This window comes from Callorhinus ursinus, unplaced genomic scaffold (assembly GCF_003265705.2).
Source record: "Callorhinus ursinus isolate GAN/ISIS: 27379988/994484 unplaced genomic scaffold, GSC_fseal_2.0 scaffold18, whole genome shotgun sequence".
Classification (NCBI taxonomy): domain Eukaryota; kingdom Metazoa; phylum Chordata; class Mammalia; order Carnivora; family Otariidae; genus Callorhinus; species Callorhinus ursinus.
In genome coordinates, this window is record NW_027397080.1 from 4,285,674 (window position 1) to 4,307,511 (window position 21,838).

At 42.7% G+C, this 21,838-nt stretch overlaps 1 protein-coding gene across 2 annotated transcripts in view; it reads left to right on the forward strand.

The window, feature by feature from the left end:
• HIVEP3 (HIVEP zinc finger 3) overlaps positions 1–21,838 on the forward strand; it is a 474,303-nt gene that overhangs the window by 100,962 nt on the left and 351,503 nt on the right. Inside the window, exon 2 of one of the 2 annotated variants that reach the window (XM_073902800.1) lies at positions 12,128–12,239. The gene's annotated coding sequence lies outside the window, so the exon portion shown is untranslated. Of the gene's footprint in view, positions 1–12,127; positions 12,240–21,838 lie in introns of those variants that run through there. The other variant, XM_025856325.2, reaches the window with a different exon arrangement.

Here is a 21,838-nt window from a genome sequence, read left to right on the forward strand (position 1 = left end):
CCTTTCTTGTTTCTTGAGAAAGGCTTGTATTGCTATATACTTTCCTCGTAGGACTGCCTTTGGTGTATCCCAAAGATTTAGAACAGTTGTGTTTTCATTTTCATTGGTTTCCATGAATTTTTTAATTTCTTCTTTAATTTCCTGGTTTACCCATTCATTTTTTAGTAGGATGCTCTTTAGCCTCCATGTATTTGAGTTCTCTCCGACTTTCCTCTTGTGATTGAGTTCTAGTTTCAAAGCATTATGGTCTGAAAATATGCAGGGAATGATCCCAATCTTTTGGTACTGGTTGAGACCTGATTTGTGACCTAGGATATGATCTATTCTGGAGAATGTTCCATGGGCACTAGAGAAGAATGTATATTCCGTTGCTTTGGGATGGAATGTTCTGAATATGTCTGTGAAGTCCATTTGGTCCAGTGTGTCATTTAAAGTCTTTATTTCCTTGTTGATCTTTTGCTTAGATGATCTGTCCATTTCAGTGAGGGGGGATGTTAAAGTCCCCCACTATTATTGTATTGTTGTCAATGTGTTTCTTTGCTTTGTTATTAATTGCCTTATAAAAATGGCTTCTCCCATGTTAGGGGCATAGATATTTACAATTGTTAGATCTTCTTGTTGGATAGACCTTATAAGTAGGATATAGTGTCCTTCCTCATCTCTTATTACAGTCTTTGTTTTAAAATCTAATTTGTCTGATATAAAGATTGCCACCCCAGCTTTCTTTTGGTGTCCGTTAGCATGGTAAATGGTTTTCCACCCCCTCACTTTCAATCTGGGGGTGTCTTTGGGTCTAAAATCAGTCTCTTGCAGACAGTATATCCATGGGTTTTGTTTTTTAATCCAGTCTGATAGCCTGTGTCTTTTGATTGGGGCATTTAGCCCACTTACATTCAGGGTAACTATTGAAAGATATGAATTTAGTGCCATTGTATTGCCTGTAAGGTGACTGTTACTGTATATTGTCTGTGTTCCTTTCTGATCTATGCTGCTTTTAGGCTCTCTCTTTGCTTAGAGGACCCCTTTCAATATTTCTTGGAGGGCTGGTTTCGTGTTTGCAAATTCCTTTAGTTTTTGTTTGTCCTGGAAGCTTTTTATCTCTCCTTCTATTTTCAATGACAGCCTAGCTGGATATAGTATTCTTGGCTGCATATTTTTCTCGTTTAGTGCTCTGAAGATATCATGCCAGTCCTTTCTGGCCTGCCGGGTCTCTGTGGATAGGTCTGTTGCCAATCTAATGTTTCTACCATTATAGGTTACATATCTCTTCTCCTGAGCTGCTTTCAGGATTTTCTCTTTGTCTCTGAGACTCGTAACTTTTACTATTAGATGTCGGGGTGTTGACCTATTTTTATTGATTTTGAGAGGGGTTCTCTGTGCCTCCTGGATTTTGATGCCTGTTTCCTTCCCACATTAGGGAAGTTCTCTGCTATAATTTGCTCCAATATACCTTCTGCCCCTCTCTCTCTTTCTTCTTCTTCTGGGATCCCAATTATTCTAATGTTGTTTCATCTTATCGTATTGCTTATCTCTCGAATTCTGCCCTCGTCATCCTGTAGTTGTTTATCTCTCTTTTCTCAGCCTCTTTATTTTCCATCATTTGGTCTTCTATATCACTGATTCTCTCTTCTGCCTCATTTATCCTAGCAGTTAGTGCCCCCATTTTTGATTGCACCTCATTAATAGCCTTTTTGATTTCGACTTGGTTAGATTTTAGTTCCTTTATTTCTCCAGAAAGGGTGTCTCTAAAAACTTCCACGCTTTTTTGATGCCCAGCTAGTATCTTTAAAGTCATGATTTTGAACTCTAGGTCTGACATCGTACTAATGTCCGTATTGAGTAGGTCCCTGGCAGACCGTACTACCTCTTGTTCTTTTTGCTGAGGTGATTTTTTTCATCTTGTCATTTTGTCCAGAGGAGAATAGATGAATGAGAGAACAAAATGCTAACAGGTTAACAACGTCCCCAGCAAATATACTGTATACAAATCAGAAAAGACCTGAAACCAGGGGAAAAGAAAGGGAAAGAAAGAAAAAAGAAAGAGAAAAAAAAAAGGAAAAAGAAAAAGATAAAAAGAAACAAAAACAGAACAAAACAAAACAAAACAAAAGAATATGATCAAATATGATCAGACTAGTGTATAGATCAGTGCCACACACTAGATTTTGGGCGTATTTTGGTCTGTTAGAAGAAAGTGCCTCCTAATATTTTAAAGGAAGAAAAACTTATATATGTCCAAAATAAGGGTTGATACAATGAAGGGATGGAAGATGAGTGTAAAGATGAAAATTATAAAAAATTTTATAAAAGGAATTGATAAGATAAGAAGTTGTTTGAAAGAAGAAAGAAGAAGATTAAAAAACAAAGAAGAAAAAGAAAAAAGAAAAGGGAGAGAATGTGATCAGGCAGGAGACTAGAACAAAGCCATACACTAGTGATTTAGGGTATATTTTGATCTGTTAGAAGAAACTGTATCTCAAAATTTTAAAGAGAGAACAACTTATATATATATGCCAAAAATAAGGGTAACTACTATGAAAGGATAAAATATGACTCTAAAAAATGAAAAATAAAAAAATTTTTTTAAAAAAACGGATTGATAAGATGTTGGTTGAAAAAGGGAAAAAGAAAAATTCAAAAAAAGAAAAAAAACAGTTAAAAAAATCAGCTTTGAAAAACTAATGAATCATGGTAAAAAAGCCATGAATTCTATGTGCAGTATTCCCTTAGCGCTGGAGTTCTCCCATTCTCCTTGATCGGTAAACTTGGTCTTGGCTTGCTGGCTGTTCATGCTGATCTTCTGTGGGAGGGGCCTGTTGCCATGGTTCCCAAATATCTTTGCTGGAGGCGGAATTGCCCCGCCCTTTTCGGTCTGGGCTAAGCAATCTGCTCAGGTTTGCTCTCCGGTGCTTTTGTTCCCTCCAAGCTCTCGGTACAGCTTTGGAGGACCAGAGTGAAAATGGTAGGAGCTGAGAACTCGGGGCCCCGCTCCTCAGTGCACCCCCAGAGAAAAGCAGTCACTCCCGTGTCCCCGGTCTCCGGCCACACTCCGTGCTTACCTGGCCTGTGATCGAGCGTTTCTGTCTCTTTCACCTGACCCCGTGTGCAGTCTCCAAACCCAGCAGATCCCTGCGGTGCGCTCCCGCGCCGCTCCTCCCAGGGAAGGAAGGGGAGTCTCCCCAGCTCTGCCGCTTGTTGGGTCCCTGCTGGAGGAGCAGTGGCCCGACTGGGCCGCGGATCACAGTTTATGGCAACCCCGAGCTGAGAGCCCGCGCCTCGGCTCCGTCTCTGCAGCCGGCTTCCCCGCTCCGATACCTGGGAGCTCTGCCGCACTCAGGCACCCCCGGTCTTTCTGTGACCCCGAGGGTCCTGAGACCACACTGTCCCGCGAAGTTTCCACCCCCTCGCTTAGCCACTGGAGCGACATCCCTCAGCGGAGCCGACTTCTCAAAGTTCCGATTTTGTGCTCCGCGGCTCTATCACTTGCCAGAAGCGGCCCACGGAGGTCCCCTCCCGCGCCGTCTCTCCTCCTGAATATCGCCTCGGATTCAGTTTTCCGCACGTCCTACCTTCCAGTAGTGGTCGCTTCTCTCTTCAGAGAGTTGTTGCTACTCTCTCCTTCGATCTCCTGTTGAGTTCCTAGGTGTTCAGAATGGTTTGATCCCTATTCAGCTGAATTCCTGAGACCAGACGAAACCCAGGTCTCCTACTCCTCCGCCATCTTGCTCCACCCCTTAATTGATCTTAATACACCTTTTTTTGGTGTTCATAAATTGATGATTATTCCATTTAGGGCCTTGGTTCTAAACAAGGGCAGAGATTTTTTTTCCAGTTGTGAAAACATTCCTGCTGGAGAGGCTGTGTACTTCCTGGTTACATTGAACATCTGCTATGGATCCCTGAGGTCCCTGATGGGCCTCCCCACATCTTAAAGTTTCAGTGCTCTAAGGTTTTGGTGTGTGTGTGTGTGTGTGTGTGTGTGTACGCACTCACACTTGTGTGTACGGGTGCATGTGTGTGTGGGTGTGTGACTTTAGGTCCCAAATTATTTACTTTGAGGTAATCAGAAGCAAGAAGACGGACACACCTTGGGCTTGGCTGGGTTTTTTTCTGCATTGGAAACTATCCCATGAAGTCCCCCAGACAAGCTGAACGATGTGAAAAGAAGGACTTGAACCATCCTAGGGTATTGTGACATCTTCTCTAAGGAATTTGAAAGAAAACTACCATTAACTTCATTTCACTGTCATCTTAGGCATCACATACAGGGTCATCTGACCTTACCTCTGGTGGGCAAGTCCCCCTTTTTGCCATTATTTGGTAACTTATTTTCTGCCTTTATCATGATATCTTCCTTCTTTATCTTTGAAAGAGGAAAGAGCATGAGGTGGGAATCAAATGAACCTAGGGTTTAATCCTCATCTGATGATTATTGCATCTGTCCTCTGACAAAGAACAGAAGTCTCACCTTCAATATCAGCAAGGTAGGGCAGAAGTCTGGCTTAGATGGTTGTGGTAAGGCTACTATATCCCTAGTTCACAAATGAGGAAATCAAGGCAAGAAAGAATTAAGCAATTAACTCAAGGTCCACAGAATTTGAATCCGGATGGTCTGACACCACTCAGAACCTACCCATTCAGTCCTTCTGCCACGCAGCTCTACAGAGAGCCAACATGAACTTCTTATCTCTGTCAAGATGACCCAGTTTAGAGGTTTATGAAAATATTGTCTAGTGTCCTACATTGGATAATTCTTGAGTTAGGTACTTGGAGTATTTTCATCTTTGACTGTGAGCCTGGCAAGGAATGCTGGCAGCGTACTCTTCAGGTGGCCAAAGGGAGGGTGGGTGTGCACATGGACTTAGGCAAAGAGGGATTTGGATGGGCTATGGTTTTCTGCCTCAGCAGGAGGTGTTTATAGTTAGTGCTTCAAAACATTAAAATTACTACTTTAAAAATGAATGAAGGAATGAATGAAGGAATGAATGAATGAAATATTTACTAAATGACATAACATTGGGGAATTCCCAACAGGGTGCCTGGAACATAGTAAGCTCTTCATAACTGTTCATCTCCATCCTCTCCTTCTCCTCCTCCATTTCAGTTTAGCTTAATCTGTTTTTTCCTTCCCCATAAACTAAGGTCACTATCCTTTCCATTACATTATTCTTAATCTCCAGCAGGTGTTGATGAATACTGGTTTTAGGATGCTAACAACTAAAGTGCCTTTCAAAGAGTGATGTGAGATGAGAAAGGATGGAAGCTACTTGGGATGACAGAATTGGGTCCCAGATGTCAGGGTAAAATGATGGAGTGATTCTCACACTAGGAAATATAATGGAGCTAAATGTAAGGTCTTATGATGGGGCCCAGAAAATTAATCACATGAGTGCAGAATGGGGGAGATGTGTGGCCTAGCAGCCACAAATGTGAAAGATACTTGGGAGATGAAATCGATATTTGTATTGGTTAGGGCACAGATTCAGTTCCTGTCATAGACCTAAAATAACAACGGTGTAAATAAATGAAAAGTGTGTATTTGTCTTGCAAACTGAGAATAAGCAGTACAGGGTGAAACGACAGCACCAGAAACCCAGGATCCTTCTATCTTGTTGCTCTGCCACCCTTCGTACAGAAGGCTATCAGGTTCACATTTCCAGTCACTAGGAAAGGCAAGAGGGAAGGGAGGGCATGATCCTTCCCTTTAAGAGCAGGAGTAGGAAATTCTACAATTCACATCTACTTATATCCTATTGGCTAGAATCTAGCCTCCTGGCCACACCTTCCTACAATGCAGGCTGGGAAATGTAGTCTTTGACTAGTAGCTTTGTTCCTAGGTAAAAAATAAATTACTGTTAGATAAGGAGAGGAGAATGGATACTGACTGAACAATTAAGAGTCTTGCAATTAAGTCAGTATGATACAATAGCGCGGTTTGTTTGCAAAAAAAAAAAAAGATCTTGGGCAATATTACACTGTGTTGGTAAAAGTATAGTATCTTCTAGAACGGGGGTTAGCAAACTTTTCCTAAAAACAGCCAAATAGTAGATATTTTAGAATTTACAGGCCATGTATGGTTGCAAATAGTTTTCTGCCCTTTTTTTTTTTTTTTAAGATTTGATTTATTTATTAGAGAGAGAGAGAGAGCAAGCATGAGCGGGGAGGTGGGGAGGGACAGAAGGAGAGGGAGAAGCGGGCTCCCCACTGAGCAGGGAGCCCATTGCCTGGCGATCCCAGGACTCTGGGATCATGACCTGAGCTGAAGGCAGACACTTAACAGACGGACCCACTCAGGTGCCCTGCTTTTGTTTTTTACAATCCATTAAATGTGTAAAAACCATTCTTAGCTCATGGATTATATATATATATAAATAGTCTGCACCAAAGGAGTTTTTCCAACTCCTATTCCAGAACAATGATGGTGATGAGCCTGGGACCAAATCCTAAGATGTATAAGAAATGTGTTCAGGGTTGGTGATCATGATGGGAAAGGACTCTGGATGAATTTGCAAGAACAATTATAGAAGGCATTGGTTACTTTTAGTTTGGAGAACCTAAGATTCTTGACGGCATTGTCTTCAGAGATTTGAATGACAGTTAAGTAGTTAGTATGTATCCAAAGGGCAGAACTAGAATCAGTGAGAGGATGCACTAGAGACAGACTGCAGCCCAGCATAAGGAAGGACTTTCTCATTTATGGAGCCCTTATAACCAGGCACTAAGCACTTTACATAGATGGTCTCACTTTGTTCTTAACAATCCCAGCAGGTAGGTGCCATTCTTACCTCTACTTTCCAGGTGAGGTAAAGCAGCATTAGAAGGTTATATTAACACGCTGAGGCATACATGCTACTAAGTGCTAGAATCATAGTAACTACAACTCTCTACTGCCTACTCCCATGCAAATTAAATGAAATTAAATATGGATATAGTTTAGCAGCACCAGGCACAGAGTAAGTGTTGTTGCCGGCAATAATCATTATTATACCCACTAGGAAGTACTCTGTCTCTCATCATGGTGCCTATATTGGTTTCCTACGGCTACTGTAGCAGATGACCACAAACTTGGTGGCTTAAAACAAGGTATTTATTTGCTTAGAGTTCTGGAGGCCAGAAATCTGAAATCAGTTTCACTGGGCTGAAATCAAGGGGTCATCAGGGCTGTGCTCCTTCCAGAGCCTCTAGGGAACGACTGTTCTTTGCCTCTTCCAAGCTTATGGTGGCTTCCCACTTTGTGGCCATATCACTTCCCAGTTTGTGGCCATATCAGCCTCTGTGGTCACATTGCCTTCTCCTCTCTGCCCTCCGCCTCCCTCTTATAAGGATACTTTGATTACATTTAGGGCCCTCCCAGATAATGCAGGATAATCTCCCCATCTCAAGATCCTTAAATTAATCACACTTTTTGCCATATAAGGTAATAGAGTTTCCAGAGATTTGGAAGTGGATATCTTTGGGAGCCTACCACAATGGTGTTTAAGCAGAGAGGGGATAACCACATTATTTTTTTAACACTATTAGGAAGAAAAACAACAACTTTATAACATTCTATGATTTATAGATCAATCATAACATCTACTTTTTCTTGTGGTTTTTTTTGTGAAGATAGAATATATTTTGTATAAGGTATGATTTAGAAGTAATATATTTTTTTAAATAACCACAGTCTGACATTATTTATTGAATAATACATTCTTTACCCTATTGATTTAAAATTCAGTTTTCAGCAAATGCTACACTTGAATCTGTTACTTGACTTTATTCATTTCCATTAATCCATTTTGTGGGTTTCTACAATCTGTGCTATATACTGTTTTATTTACTATATTATTGAAGTGTATATTTATAGTTGATAAATTCAGTCCCCTCCCCCAATCCTCCTTTTTCAATTTTCTTGGCTAATAGCTCTTCTACTGTTTTCTTTGTCATTCTGTATTTCAACTTAAAAAACTTCCTTATTGGGCGCCTGGGTGGCTCAGTTGGTTAAGCGACTGCCTTTGGCTCGGGTCATGATTCTGGAGTCCCGGGATCGAGTTCCGAATCGGGCTCCCTGCTCGGCGGGGAGTCTGCTTCTCCCTCTGACCCTCTTCCCTCTCATGTTCTCTATCTCTCGTTCTCTCTCTCTCAAATAAATAAATAGAATCTTTAAAAAAAAAAACAAACTTCCTTATTATGTGGTCGTGGGAAGAGAGGAGATAGATGCAATTCTAATTGTCTGCCTTCCATAATAATCCTCTCATCCTATTTTTTTCATTCAAGTGATTTTACTTACTCATTCTATTGAGATTTTCATTTTTCTGTTGTTGTTGAAATCATATGAAAGTTTAATTCTGGATATCTCCGTCTGTCTAATATTTCAAAACTTCTCACATTTAAACTTTACAACCACATTATCAGTTTTTTTATACTTAACCATACCTTCTATTGGCTTTATTCCTCATTACATTTTCTTATATAACATATCTTCTCCTTTCTTGAGTTCATTATTCTGTGGCTTATTTTTTTTTTCTTGGCCAGAATAGATCTTCAAATAATTTTTTAAAAATTTAATAAAGGTATTGGGGTGATATAATTTCTGTGTCTTTGAACATGCCTTTCTTTTGTCATCACATATGAGAGAAATTATAGTTTGGCACGTGGTAGAATTCTTGAGTTACAGTAACATTCTCTTAGAATTCTGTAAAAACTGTGCCACTGTCTTTTCGCAGAGCATTGAAGATGAGAAGTATGATATCAGTCTGATTTTCTTTTCTTTTAAGTAGCCTGATTTTTCTCCCCTATCAGGAAGCTTGTAGTTGTTTCTCCTTGTTTTTTGAGTATCAGCCTACATCTAGAATCGTGTATTCTTTCGGTTATACTGCGGCCTAGCACTTAGACTTACATGATCTAAGGCCTAAAGTCTTTCTTCAACTTAAGGAAATCTTTTTCTCCCATGATTATTGCATTCATAAATAATGTTGTCTCTTTCTGGAACTCCTGTCAGAGTAATTTTGGATATTCTGGATCTCTGTTAAATCTTGTGTCTAATCTGATTACTTAAATAACCTTCTCTTCTTCCTCCTTCTTCTCCTCATTCCCAAATGAGCTGGGGTCTTGCCCCAGTTCAGCCTCTGACTTCTACCTGTATTAGGGACAAATTTTCCACTTTCCAAAGATGCTGTGGGATGACTGCCATTCCATGTGGAGAGAACCAGCTTAGTTCCTGATGTCTTTTAATTTGCTTCTGAACTGATGCCCATGACCTTTGTTTTAACTCTCTGATCCTTTGAGCTTGGGATTTTCCAGGACCCTTTTCTGGAAACCTGTGCACTTTCTTCTTGGGAGGTCTGTGCAGAACCATGACTTTATCAGCACTGATCAACTTTTCCTCACCCACATCCCATTTACTTTACGTCTTCCTCATATTTTCCAAAATGTTGGCTTTATTGATGGCATCTCTCTCTGGCTCCCAGCACTGCCACTCGTATTTTGGTTATATAAATTTTTATTTTTTTGGAGGAGTGGAGTAAATATATGTTCCAGTTTACCATCCCAAAGACCCAAAGCTCCAGAGTGGAAATAGAGGGGAATGAAGCATCATATGGATTCTGGACCAAATGACCTTTCAGTCTCATCTAGGTCTGGGAGGCTTTGCTCTAAAGTCTAGAGAATAAAGCAGCATAATTAAAGGCTTGAGAATCAACTTTCACAAAAAGGTTCCCAGAGATAGGATTTAATTTGGTCAGGAGAACAGAATGAGGTGAGACAAATGGCGAGTCACATTAAACGTGCTGAAGATAGGGCAAGAGGGACCAAGCGTAAATTACAGCCGTGGTGACTCGGGTTGGTCACTGAGAGGGCCATTTAACTCTTAAAAAGTTGTGTGATACCATGAGACATTGCAAAGCCAAGTGAAGAATCTTCCTTCCTTCTCTGGTAGTTTTCTGGAGGGTCAGGGCTGTTCTGTTAAGGGAAGAGGTTGGACTGAGCCGCCTTCTGGGTCCCTGACAGCCTTGGGATATTACGATTATGATACCTTGGTGCAGGAAATGTTGGATGGGGAATAAAGAACAGCAGCAGATAAACTCCCAAGGGGGAAAAAATCTTGTCTTCACCCAGCCTTACTGATAATTTTTTTTGTTTTGTTTTTTGAATGTGAGAGACTGCTTTTGTCGGGAACACTTTAAAACCGAATGGAGACATCTCTAGTTTCTTCCCCAACATGCTGGGAAGAGCAGGAATTTCAGCATCTCCCTCTCTCCCTACAGCTGGAGACAGCTCTGGCTCCCAGCGTGGCTGGAGACTCTGTCCACATCCCCTGGCTGTCCCCTCCCCCCAGGGCTGGGTACAGGGAGAAGCCGGGAGAGGGCAAGGGGCCAGACCAGGGAGAGGAGTGCCGGGCTCCCTGTGGTAGGTCTGAGCCTTGTCACATTGCCTCCTGGGCTCAGGTCGCTGGTGGCCGCAGGAGAGCCAGTTCCAACCTGTGTGGCTGGTGACATTTCCGGCTGCCAGTGCCCAGCCAATCAGGGACGGGCCCAGCTAGCTAGGGCGATGACACATGAAATATGATAATTTTCTGCTAAAGAGCCCTGGAAGAGAGGAGAGGAGAGAGAGAGAGAGAGAGAGTGTGTGTGTGGCTGGGAGGGCTCAGCAGAGGCAGTGCCTGCCACGAGGTGGGAGGGGGACAGCGCATTGGTTTTAGTGGTTTGCCAAGGGAAGGAATGTGCTCTGATGCTAGGGCTAGAGGGACGTGCCCCAGGGAGTGGCTGTAGGAACCCCAGGGTTGCTCTTCAGGTAAGCTGCTACTGCTGCTGGGTGGGAACCAGAGGAGAAGCAGCCAGTGCCATTCTGGAGCTTGGGGGCTCCTGGGGTGAAAAAGCAACTGTCAAGGGCATTTTCCTTCCTTTCAAACATAAGTGAGGTTAGGAGTTTTGGTTCCTGCTCAGTGCTTTAAAAGCCAAAACAAAACTGGAACAAATACCATCCGGGTGGCTGAAATACTTAATGAATAATTAAAAAAAAATGGGGGCTGGGGGTTATCTCGCCCTCCCCCACTGCATTTTTCTATCTCTGTGCTCAACCTAGCCCTGAAAAAAAAAAGTGTTGTTAACAAAATCTTGAAGAAGGGCCTAAGTCTGAATCTTAGAGACTCTAAAGGTTCAGGTGGTAGTTTTGATTCCAGATTCTGGTTGGAGAAAAAAAAATGTCTTGGAATAAGATCTGGTCCTGGATTACATTATACTTTAGAAATAGTGCCGGAAGGATCCTTTAGTTTGAGGACAGGGCCACCTGAAGCTGTAGGGTAAGACAGGGCAAGAGTACCCTGTGGTTAACTCTTGAGGTGGCACAAGTCCCCACTTCCTTCAGCCTCTTTGGCAGGCTTCCTGGTCCTCTGACAGCATTTAGGGGCTTTCGAGGGGTGATAGGTGTCCTCCTGCATTGTCTGACCCTGTGAATATGTGTGTTCAGAAGTGAAGGATCATAGTGTTTACATAACATGCTTATTAGTCCCGGAGAAGCCCATCACTGCAATAAATATGTCTCTAGGTTTATACCTTGCATTTGCATTCTTTCTCTTTCGCTGTATTTTGTTCAAAAGCCACAGATAAATGAAATCATTATCACTTTATGCAATCCTGCCCTGTGGCTGTAGGCATGGGACTAGCCTCCCTGCGCTTGGAGGAATACCTATTCAAAAGTGGTAATTGGTGTACTGTATCTTTAAAAGGTTAAAACCTCTTTCAGAAAAAGGTCTGGACTCATAGTGGAAAAGACAAGCGAGGCATGGGTTGGCTCTGGATTCAGCAAACAGCTGCTGATTAGATTCTGTGTCTGCGGGCTGAATTTATTCCGTGTTTTTCAGCAGCAGGAATTCAAGAGGGATGCTACTGTTTGGGTTTCTGATCGTGATTTATATTTATTCAGAGGAATAACAGAGGGTGGATCTGTTCCCGGCGTGAGCATGCTCACAACCAGCCGACTCTCCCATTATCCAACTGCCTAGTTTGGTGCTTCAATGTACATGTACATTCTGTGTGCATATGTGTGTATACAAACACGCATGCATGCCTGGATGGGCATATGTATGCACACATTATTTTTTAAGGACAATTCTTTCAATAAGGTCTTTACCCCTTACTTGAAACAGGTGTTCATGAAAAAAATGCACAAAATCCCGACTGACCGGAATAATTCATGAAGAAGGGGCTGGATCCGTGGGTCAGAGAACACAGGACCAGTTTGCCATCCCAAGGCCGAAGGTAGGGGACTCTGGATTTTTATTCGGCGGATGGATTCCGTGCGCTTGATTTTATTTATTGTGCTTTTTGCCTGCGGCCGCCACAGGGAAGTGGAATAGCGGGCTGCGATTCCATCTTGTCGTTGCCTTTCTTGGGCAAGGTGTCCGGGTGGGCGGCCGCGCGGCGTGCGGTGCCCTCGGTGGGCAGAGCGACTGCTCGGCCTGGTGCCTGGGGAGCGGCGCGAGCCTCAGGTGACCCCCGCGCGTCAATCCAGCGGCCGCGGCTGTAACCCTGTGCGCGCCGCGCGCTCCCCGCTCGCCCGCCACCGCCCCGCACCCGCACCCCGCCCCGGCCCCCTCCCCGCCCCCCCCCCCAGGCTCGCTCGGGAGCCTCCGCGGTCCGGCGATCACCTCGCCGCCGCAGCACCTGCGCTGCCTGCTGCTGCTCCGGGGTGGTTCAGGGCCACCCGAGCGGTCTCTGCTGCCGAAAAGGAGATTGGGGGGGGCGGGGGGAAGGGGAGATGCTGTGTGCCAAAGCAGAGGGAGAGCTTTCCCTTCTCCCCTTAACCGCCACCCCCCTCCCCATGTTCCTAAAGCAGAATCACAAGCTGCCTCCCCTGCAAACAAAACCAAACAGAAACCAAACTCCTGCTCTGTTGGGGATTCTTGCCTTACTGCTAGCAAAGCGGGTGCCCCCCTCTCCAAGCTGTGCCCCACATTTTACCATCTTTTAAAATTAGAAACACTGGTGGCGCAGAATGGCCCAGGTTGAGACTGCACGGGCTGCCTGGGGACTGCTGAGCGTGGCGGACAGCCTGAATCCGCAGAGACTGGGACCCAAGTGGTGTAGAGGAGCTGGGAGGCCGCGCGTTGCTTTCCTTGAACGTGGCTGCCTCGGTTTACGATGCAGGTCAGGACAACTTCTGTGGCTCGGCCGTCCCTGGAACTTTGGGGGCAGTGGTTGCAGACAGGAGGGTCTGTTTCTGGCAGCCCTTGGCATTGCCACAGCAGCAGCAAAATGCCCCCCACCACGCCCCTGCTCCAAGCCACATCTTGTGCTTCGGTTGTGTTAAAACTGGCTCGCTTTCCGGGCTTTGGGGGTGGGGGGTGGCGGAGAATGGGGTGTGCACTGAACTGATCTCCAGGGAACCTTCTCCAGCCCTTGTCTGTGTGATTATGTAACTCCAACTAATGATCAGACCGTGCGCCCGAGCAGCTCCCCATCATTTCCCGGTCCTCCCCCGGACTGAAGGAGTTGGGTCCCACGTTTAAGATGTTTTTATGTAACTATGTGTATGCTGGGGGGCAGGGAGAGTGTGGGGAAAAGTGGAGCAATTTGAGCAACTTCTGTGACACACACAGGGGCAAAGACCGTGTGTTTATTGGGGACAGGGTGGCGCTGGCTTGGGGTTGGTGTTGATCTGAAGACCCTCCCACATCCCTTTCAGCTAGTCATTGCCTGTCTGAATTTTCCTTTGGTCATCCCACCCGTCTTCAGCCCTGTAGAAGGTGGGAATCACCCGTGCAGTGCCCCTTGGGTTCCTCACTGAAGGGAGAGCACGATCCTGAATCCAGGGTGACAGGCCCAGGCTCACTTGCTTTAGGTCCCAGCTATTCTTCATGCCTACTGGAAGGGAAGAGTTTCTGCCCTGCTGGGGTTTCAGTTTTGCTCTGGGGTTGGGCCACCCTGTGGGGCTTGAGAAAACCTCAGAGGCAGCTGAGCTGCTTGGCCTTTGCTCTTTAAAACTGTGATGACTTTGGCAGAGGCCCGAGACCCTTTGCATTCTTGCATTAAAATGTTGTGGGGTTATTTTGGGGGGGAGATAGGAGAACAGCTGTCCCACTGAGATCTGGAGAGCCGCAGGCAGGAGGGGAAGGTATGGATCACACTTTACTCTCTGTTCTTCCTCCCCATTCTGCTTAGTGAAGGCACCCAGAAGGCGCAGAGTTGTCACATGGGGCTCCTTTATCACACCCCTTAGCAACTCAGCCTAGGGCTGCTGGGTAGACTTATTAATTTGATGGGAAAGTCTGGCCTCTTCAGACTAAACTTGTTTTTTTCCCTCCAGCACCCTGGTGGGTCCGCTGTCAGAGCCAGCTACTAACATGTACACACGGCAGTGGATCAGGCTGTATTCAGCTGGCTCCGTGCTTGGCTTGTCTCCGCCCCTTGTGTTGCAGAGGCAGCCACCTTCCTTGGAGTGGAGAAGGGTGTGCTGCATTCGGGGTCCTGGCCAAGTGGGCTTTTGAGGCACTGAGTGTGTAAAAGTTCCCCACAAAAAGAAGACGCATTTAGTCTGAAGTCCTGGCAGATTCCAGGCCCCAACTTGATTGGAGATAATGGAGAAAAAGCCCTGTGACAGCTGGATAGCTTTGAACTTGTCTCCCACTTCCTGTTCTGTGAGTTCCTGATGTCTTTCAGGTTCTTTTCTGCCTCCACAATGTCCACCAGGGATGCTCTGACATGCTGTCCTTCTTTCCGTTTCTGGGGGGATCAGAGCATGTTTGCAAATCTGCAGAAGCCCAGGGAAAGTAGGGCAGGGAACACTGGCTGCCTGAGCAGGCATTGCTGGTGTTTCAGGCCAGGCTCGGCCACATGTCGACCAATGTTGTGTTTCATCTGTAAAGTGGGTATCCTCATCATAGCCTTACCAAGCCCACTGAAATATCTTGAGCAGAAAATGACACGGGCTGAAAAGTAACCTGTGCTCTGTAGCAAGCCAGGATCAGGATAACATCACAGCAATCTGAAACTCACATTGGCACAATTTCACTTACCCAGGGGGGATGTCATAAAGTCCATGAACTACAATTCATAGATTTTGACCACTGCAGAACATTTCATACTTTCTTTCAGAAGTTTTCGTTTATGTAAATTTCTAAGGGGCTTCGTTTTAATTTGAATTTAATTTAATTTTGTACCACTAACAAATTGGGAGAGATTGACACAGTACAGGACAGGGGTTATTAAAGTTCTTTCGGGTAAGTGCCAGTGAGAAGTACTAGTAATGTAAGAAACAGAAAAAAATAAAAAAAAATGAAATAAAATTTAAAAGGCACAGGAATTAAAAGCATAGAATTTTAGGGCTATCTAATATAAGTATTTAATGTAAGCAATACAGTGAAATTTTATGTATTTTGATATGTCTTCCGAACTCTGTTTTGTAGCCTAGTAACTGATGTTCACAATGTCCTTTATGCATCAAGAACAGTTTGAATGACGTTCTGTATGTCCAATTTAAGAAGGCATGAGCTTTTGCAGTATACCCCAAATGCTTTTTTTTTTTTTTTTAAGCATGATGCTTAAAGGAAAAAGTGCATTTATGAAGGATAACAGAACCCTTGAGGTTTCTGGACAACCAAGGGCTTTCTGATCAAAATCGTAACTATAAAGCACTCCTGTTGAAATTAATTGAGAACTTTATGACCTTTTGCTGAAATTTAGCAGGGAACCATTATGCTGGTGTTAGCAGTGCTTATGTTTTAACATTTGATCTACAGAAAATACTGAGGGGGAAATACGGGAGCCCCAATCTGTCTTCTTGTGACCGGAGACACACTTAGAGCCTTCCCACTTGGTGACTTTAGTGCTGGAATTGATCAGAAGAGACCCAATGATAGAGAAGACAGAGTAGGAGAGGTCACTCTGAGTGGCATGCATCTCTTACATCAGGGTAGGCACTGTGGACTCCCTACTACCAGTGTGCTGTTGAAAAACCAGTCAGAAAAATGAGTCCAAGATGTCATGGCAACACTCTCATGCTACACTGTGGTGTTTATGCAATTCAGACACTGTGCTCAAAACTGGAAGGATATCTGAGTTACACCAGTAGAGCTCAGCTTTGTCTGACCCAATGCCGATTTCCCAAGTTAACAATTTACTCCAAAAACAAACGCAATAGGAAAAACAAAAGCAGAGGACAGTGAATTGAAGATTGACACTTTTTAAAGAGTATTTTTGAATCTGGTGCATTTTTGAATCTGGTGCATATGTCAAAAATGCGAAGACACTAATTTAAAGTAGAACTGGGGGCACCTGGGTGGCTCAGTCATTAAGCGTCTGCCTTTGGCTCAGTTCCTGATCCCAGGGTCCTGGGATTGAGCCCCGCATCTGACGCCCTGCTTGGTGGGAAGCCTGCTTCTCCCTCTCCCACTCCCCCTGCTTGTGTTCCCTCTCTCGCTATGTCTCTCTCTGTCAAGTAAATAAATAAAATCTTTAAAAAAAAAATAAAGTAGCCGAACTGTTCGGTTTCTGGGTACACATAAATTCATCATTTGGTAAATCATTTGAAGACACTTTTGAACTCGCTAAAAAAAAAAACAAAACCCTAAAACCTGTTGAGAACAGGCCACTGAATATGATCAGAAATGCTCAGAACTGTCCAGAAGTTCCATATATATAAGCAAAGGGTTACTGATGTACTAATATAGAGAAAAGGGTATTCTCCAAAATTAGGGGGCTTGGAAGGCAGAGGAAGTAATGGTGGGAGGTGACTGAACCCACTCCCCAGAGGGCTGTCCGTTTGGGAGGGTCCCACCTGGGAATATGTGCTTGAGCCATAGATCCAGCTTGTTGATGAAAACCATGCCTGCATAGTGATGTGATTCTTCCCATCATTACTAAGTGTTACAAAGTACCAGGTGTGGTGGGCATTCTTGTGACAAGAGTGGGGCTTTACATCTACAGAGATGTGCAGTGGAGATGAACTGAAAAACATGCCCCTCAGATTTGGGCAGTGAAGCCAGGGAGAAGCACAGGGAAGTTTGTCTCAGGAATCTTGGGAACTCTCTGAACGTACATGGGTCCTTGAATTGGGGTTCAGGGCCAACTTTTGAAAAAACGAGTAATGTGTGCGTGACTGTTAAGCAAATAATAGTGATGAAGAAAAATAAAAGTAGTGTTATAAGTGCAAGACATGCTCTGCTGAGCCTCTGTCACCAAGGTGAGTCTCTTCAGCCATTCATGGGACTCTCAGGCTTGGCGTGAGAGGCTGAAGCTGTCTTAAGATTAGAGGATCCCTGATAAAGAGGAACTGATTGAATTTTAAAAGGAGAAGAATTCTGAAAACCTCTTCAATCCAGAGTCAACCCAGCAGACCCTGACGTTGTCTATGGCCCGATCTCAACCTTTTGGCAGATCCCCACATTTGCAAACGCAGAAATATTTGCACAGGCCCTTGGCTTCCTTCTGAATCAGGTTTCTGGCCAGAGAGAAGAGATTCCCAGGATTCTTCCCAGGCCACTGATTACTTGCCTTTTCAACGGGCACTCAAATAAAGTTTGTCTCACTTGCAGAGAGTTTCTGTTTTCCTGGCGGGGAGCTTTGACAAGGCTCCCTCTCTAGCTGAGAGACTTGATCTTGCCCTGTAGCTTTGCGATGCAGTGTTAACACTTAATACTTCAGGAGAAGAAATTTTGTCATGAGGGGTTGTTCACCAATAGCTGAAAAAGTAACTGTTGAAGCTATAAACGCCAGGCATGGCTGGAGTTGCTAACAAACCACATGCGTGCAACCTCCCAAACTTCCTGCACTTCCCGGCCCTCAATGTATACTTAACATGCTCTTAGAATCTTCCCCTGACTGTCAGCAAATCTCGATGAAGAGAATTGGGGCATCACACAGCTGAGGCATAAGGTAAAGGACTTTAAAATGAGAGCATCACCACTGAAATCTAGGCAAGAGAGACAGGATGGAGTCATTTGCTCCATGCCCTCATTTTAAAGATTTCAGAATTTCAAGAGATTCCAGGAGATTAAAAAACAAAACAAAACAAAACAAAACACCCCAGCATTGTGATTATGATTATATTAAATAAAAGAGAGTGAATGTATTCTGGAGGCTGGGCCTTTTTGCATCTTACTGGAGAGGTTCTTGCAAGGATGTTTCTGGAGTGATTTGGGTGGAAGCTTTTAGGATTTTAAGTGAGTTTAAGAGCTCCATCAGTTACAACTGAGGAGATCATCTTTGCCAAGCAACTAGAAAAGATGGGGCAGGAACCACAGCAATTTGTTATAGGAGTGTCTTATTAAATTTTTCTCCATGAACTTCTTTTTAAGTAGCATTGCTAAAATAGCTACTAGATTCAAAAGAACACCTATAAACTGTATATAAAGTGTAAAGGTACTTAGCAGTCAACTTACAAGAAATGTTACTCTCACCTTTGAAGAATGGTACCCTGATCCGTTCTGTCCCATCTCTTTCCTTTTGGGATAACCATTTTCTGGATATTTCTCTTTCTTTTCCCCATACTTTTTTTTTTTTTTTTTAATTGTCTTACCCCCTTATGTTTTGTATCTCTAAACAGTATCTCTAGTTGTGTATGTCTGTGAACTTTATCTAAATGGAATTATACCGTTAGTACTCCCGTGTTCTTGTGTTCATAGTTAGCGCATGCAGACCACCTCTGCTGCACTGGTTGGCGCACTAATGGAATATTTCCCTATCTGTTGGTCGTAAATTGATTACCTGACCAACCGTCCGCAACCCGCCGCCCCACCCCGAGTGCCCTCGTGAGACCTCCTCAAGCCCCTTCACCTTCCTGAAGGGAATCACACCTGGCCCAGCTGGGCGTCCTGGGACCCAGCTCCCACACAGTGTCTGGGATCCCCTCTGACTGACTATGGCTCGACTAGTCGTCAAATGTCTCATCCCTGGATTTGTTCATGTTGTTGAGTGTATTAGTTGAAATTTTTTCACTTTGTTGAACTGTAATATTCCACTGAATGAATTTATTGTGGTTTACATATCCTATTATTAACAAACACTGAAGTTACTCCCACTTTTTTTTTTTGCTATTTTAAATAATGCCACTGTGAATATTCTTGTTCAGGCCCCCCCTGGTGAACACGTATGTGAGTTTACTTAGGGAATATACGGAGGGATAGAATTACTGGTCATAGACTGTGGGCCTCTTTAGTGCTACTAGACTAGTTCAAAATTAATTTCTATTATGTTATGTGAATTTTACTTCAGTAAAAAAACTAATCTCTACTGTGTTTGACCAGTTTCTATACCCAGCTGCAGTGTATAATTGTTCCTTTTGCTCTATGTCCTTGCTAGTATTTTATGTTTTGTTGGATAGTGTCAGAAATGTTTGCCAGTCTTGTGGGTGTATAATAGTATCATATCTGCTTTTAATTTGTATACATTTGATTACTCAAGAGTTTCAGCATCTCTTCATATGCTTGTTGACCTTTTTGGTTGCGTGCGTGTGTGTGTGTGTGTGTGTGTGTGTGTGAGAGAGAGAAAGAGAGAGTGTGAAGTGCCTTTTCAAGTCTCTTGTCCATTTATTTAAAAATTGGGTAGTTTGTATTTTTCTCATTTATTTGTAGAAGTTATTTATGTATGCTGGACACTATTTCTTAGTGTTGGAAATACCTTCTCCTAAATTGTGAAATATTTCTGGACCTTTTTTAGTATTTTTAGAGTGGCAGAAATTCTGAATTTTAATGTAATAAAATTTTATCAATCTTTCTTTTATCACTGAACTTTTGGTCTCTTTTTAATGATGTCTTTCCCTATGGCAAAGTTATAAAATAGTCTCTTGTATTGCCTTTTTAAAGGTTTTAATTTTGCCTTTCATGGTTAGTATTTTCCCTTGAGAATGATGTTCTCTATGGATTTGATATTCTTTATCAGGATAAGGAACTACCATTCTTCAGTAGTTTGCAAAGTATTTTTTTTAAATCATAAATAGAACTTTATAAAATACTTTCTCTGCATTTTTGGAGTGAATTTATGTACTTTTTTCTTCCTTTACTTTGTTAATGTCTCGTCAACTATTTTCCAATGTAAAATTAATCTTGTTTTCCTAGAATAAACTTGACTTGGTCATGGTGGATTCATTTTGTTGTATATGGCTAGATTTGTTTTACTGTTATTTTGTTTAGAAGTTGTGCAACTATGGATGTTCATTCATGAGTGTATTAGACTGTGATTTTCATTTGTCATATTATCCTTGTCAGGCTTTTGTATCCAGTTCTGCTAGACTTGTGAAGTGAGCTGTAGAATGTTTTCTCTTTATCGCTCCTCAAAAAGAGTTATGTAGGACTGGGATGCTTTCTTCCCTGGAGATTTTTAACCTCTGATTCAGTTTCTTCAATATTTATTGGTCTATTTTCAGGTTTTAATTTTCTTTTTCTGGAATTGATTTTGTAAGTTAGATTTTTTTTTTTAGGAATTTATCCATTTGTCTGAGTTTTCAAAATTTTTACCCTAGAGTTATTTATAATATGCTTTTTTATCCTATGGTGATGTATTCCCTTTTCACTTACAATACTCTTGTGCCCTCTATATTTTTTTGTTGAATACCCTTTTCAGAATTTTGTCTATCTTATTAATCATTTAAAGAATCAGTTGTTGACTTTGTGATCCTCTCTATCATTTATTTTGTTTTCTAGTTAATTAATTTCTATACTAATTTTTATTATTTTCTCTGTTCTAACTTATTTAGGTTTGGTCTGTTGTTCTTTCTGAACCTCCTAAGTTGAATGTTTGACTTTTTTCCTGTTATGAACATTATAGGTTATGTATTTCCATTCGAACTTCATGACACATTTTTTGATATGTAATATGTTTGTGTCATTTGGTTCTAAGTATTTTATGATTTCTACTGTTATTTATTCTTTGACTCATAAGTTATGTGTACCTGTGTTTCTTCATGTCCTGACCTCTCTTTGTTTTCCTTTGTTGTTACCTTTTTTTTTTAAGATTTTATTTATTTATTTGAGAGAGAGAGAGAGCATGAGAGCAGGGTGAGGGGCAGAGGGAGAAACAGACTACCCTCTGAGCAGGGAGCCTGACACAGGCCTCGATCCTGGAACCCCAGGATCATGACCCGAGCCAAAGGCAGACGCCTAACTGACTGAGCCACCCAGGTGCCCTGTTGTAAACTTTTCGATAATGATTTCTAGCTTAATAGTATCATGGTTGGTAAATGTTGTTTGTAAATTTTATTCAACCTTTTGTATTTACATTTGTTGAGTCTTATTGTGTGAGGCTTAGTATGTGGTCACTTTTCACAATGTTGCATGGATTCTGTCATTGTTAGATATAGTTCTGTATAACTCTTTTGGATAAAACTTCTTAACTATGTTGTTCAAATCTTTTCTGTCAATCACTGATTTTTGTCTGCCTGATCAGTCATTGAGAGAAGTGCATTACAATCTCCCACTATGATTGTGGATTTTTCTTTCCCCTTATGGTCCTGCCTGTTTTTTGTTTTATGTATTTTGGGCCTTTGTTAATATGTACCTACAAGTTTAGAATTGTTTTATCTTTCTGGTGAATTGGAGCTTTAATAATGGAGTGGCATTTGTTTCTCTAGTGATTCTTTAAGTCTTTAAGACTTTAAAGTTTATTCTGACTAATGTTAATAGAGCTCTACCAATTTTGCTTTGTTTAATATTATCTGAGGGAGTCTGAAGTACATTTTTTTTAAAGATTTTATTTATTTGAGAGAGAGAGAGAATGAGAGATAGAGAGCACAAGAGGGAAGAGGGTCAGAGGGAGAAGCAGACTCCCTGCTGAGCAGGGAGCCCAATGTGGGACTCGATCCCGGGACTCCAGGATCATGACCTGAGCCTAAGGCAGTCGCTTAACCAACTGAGCCACCCAGGCAC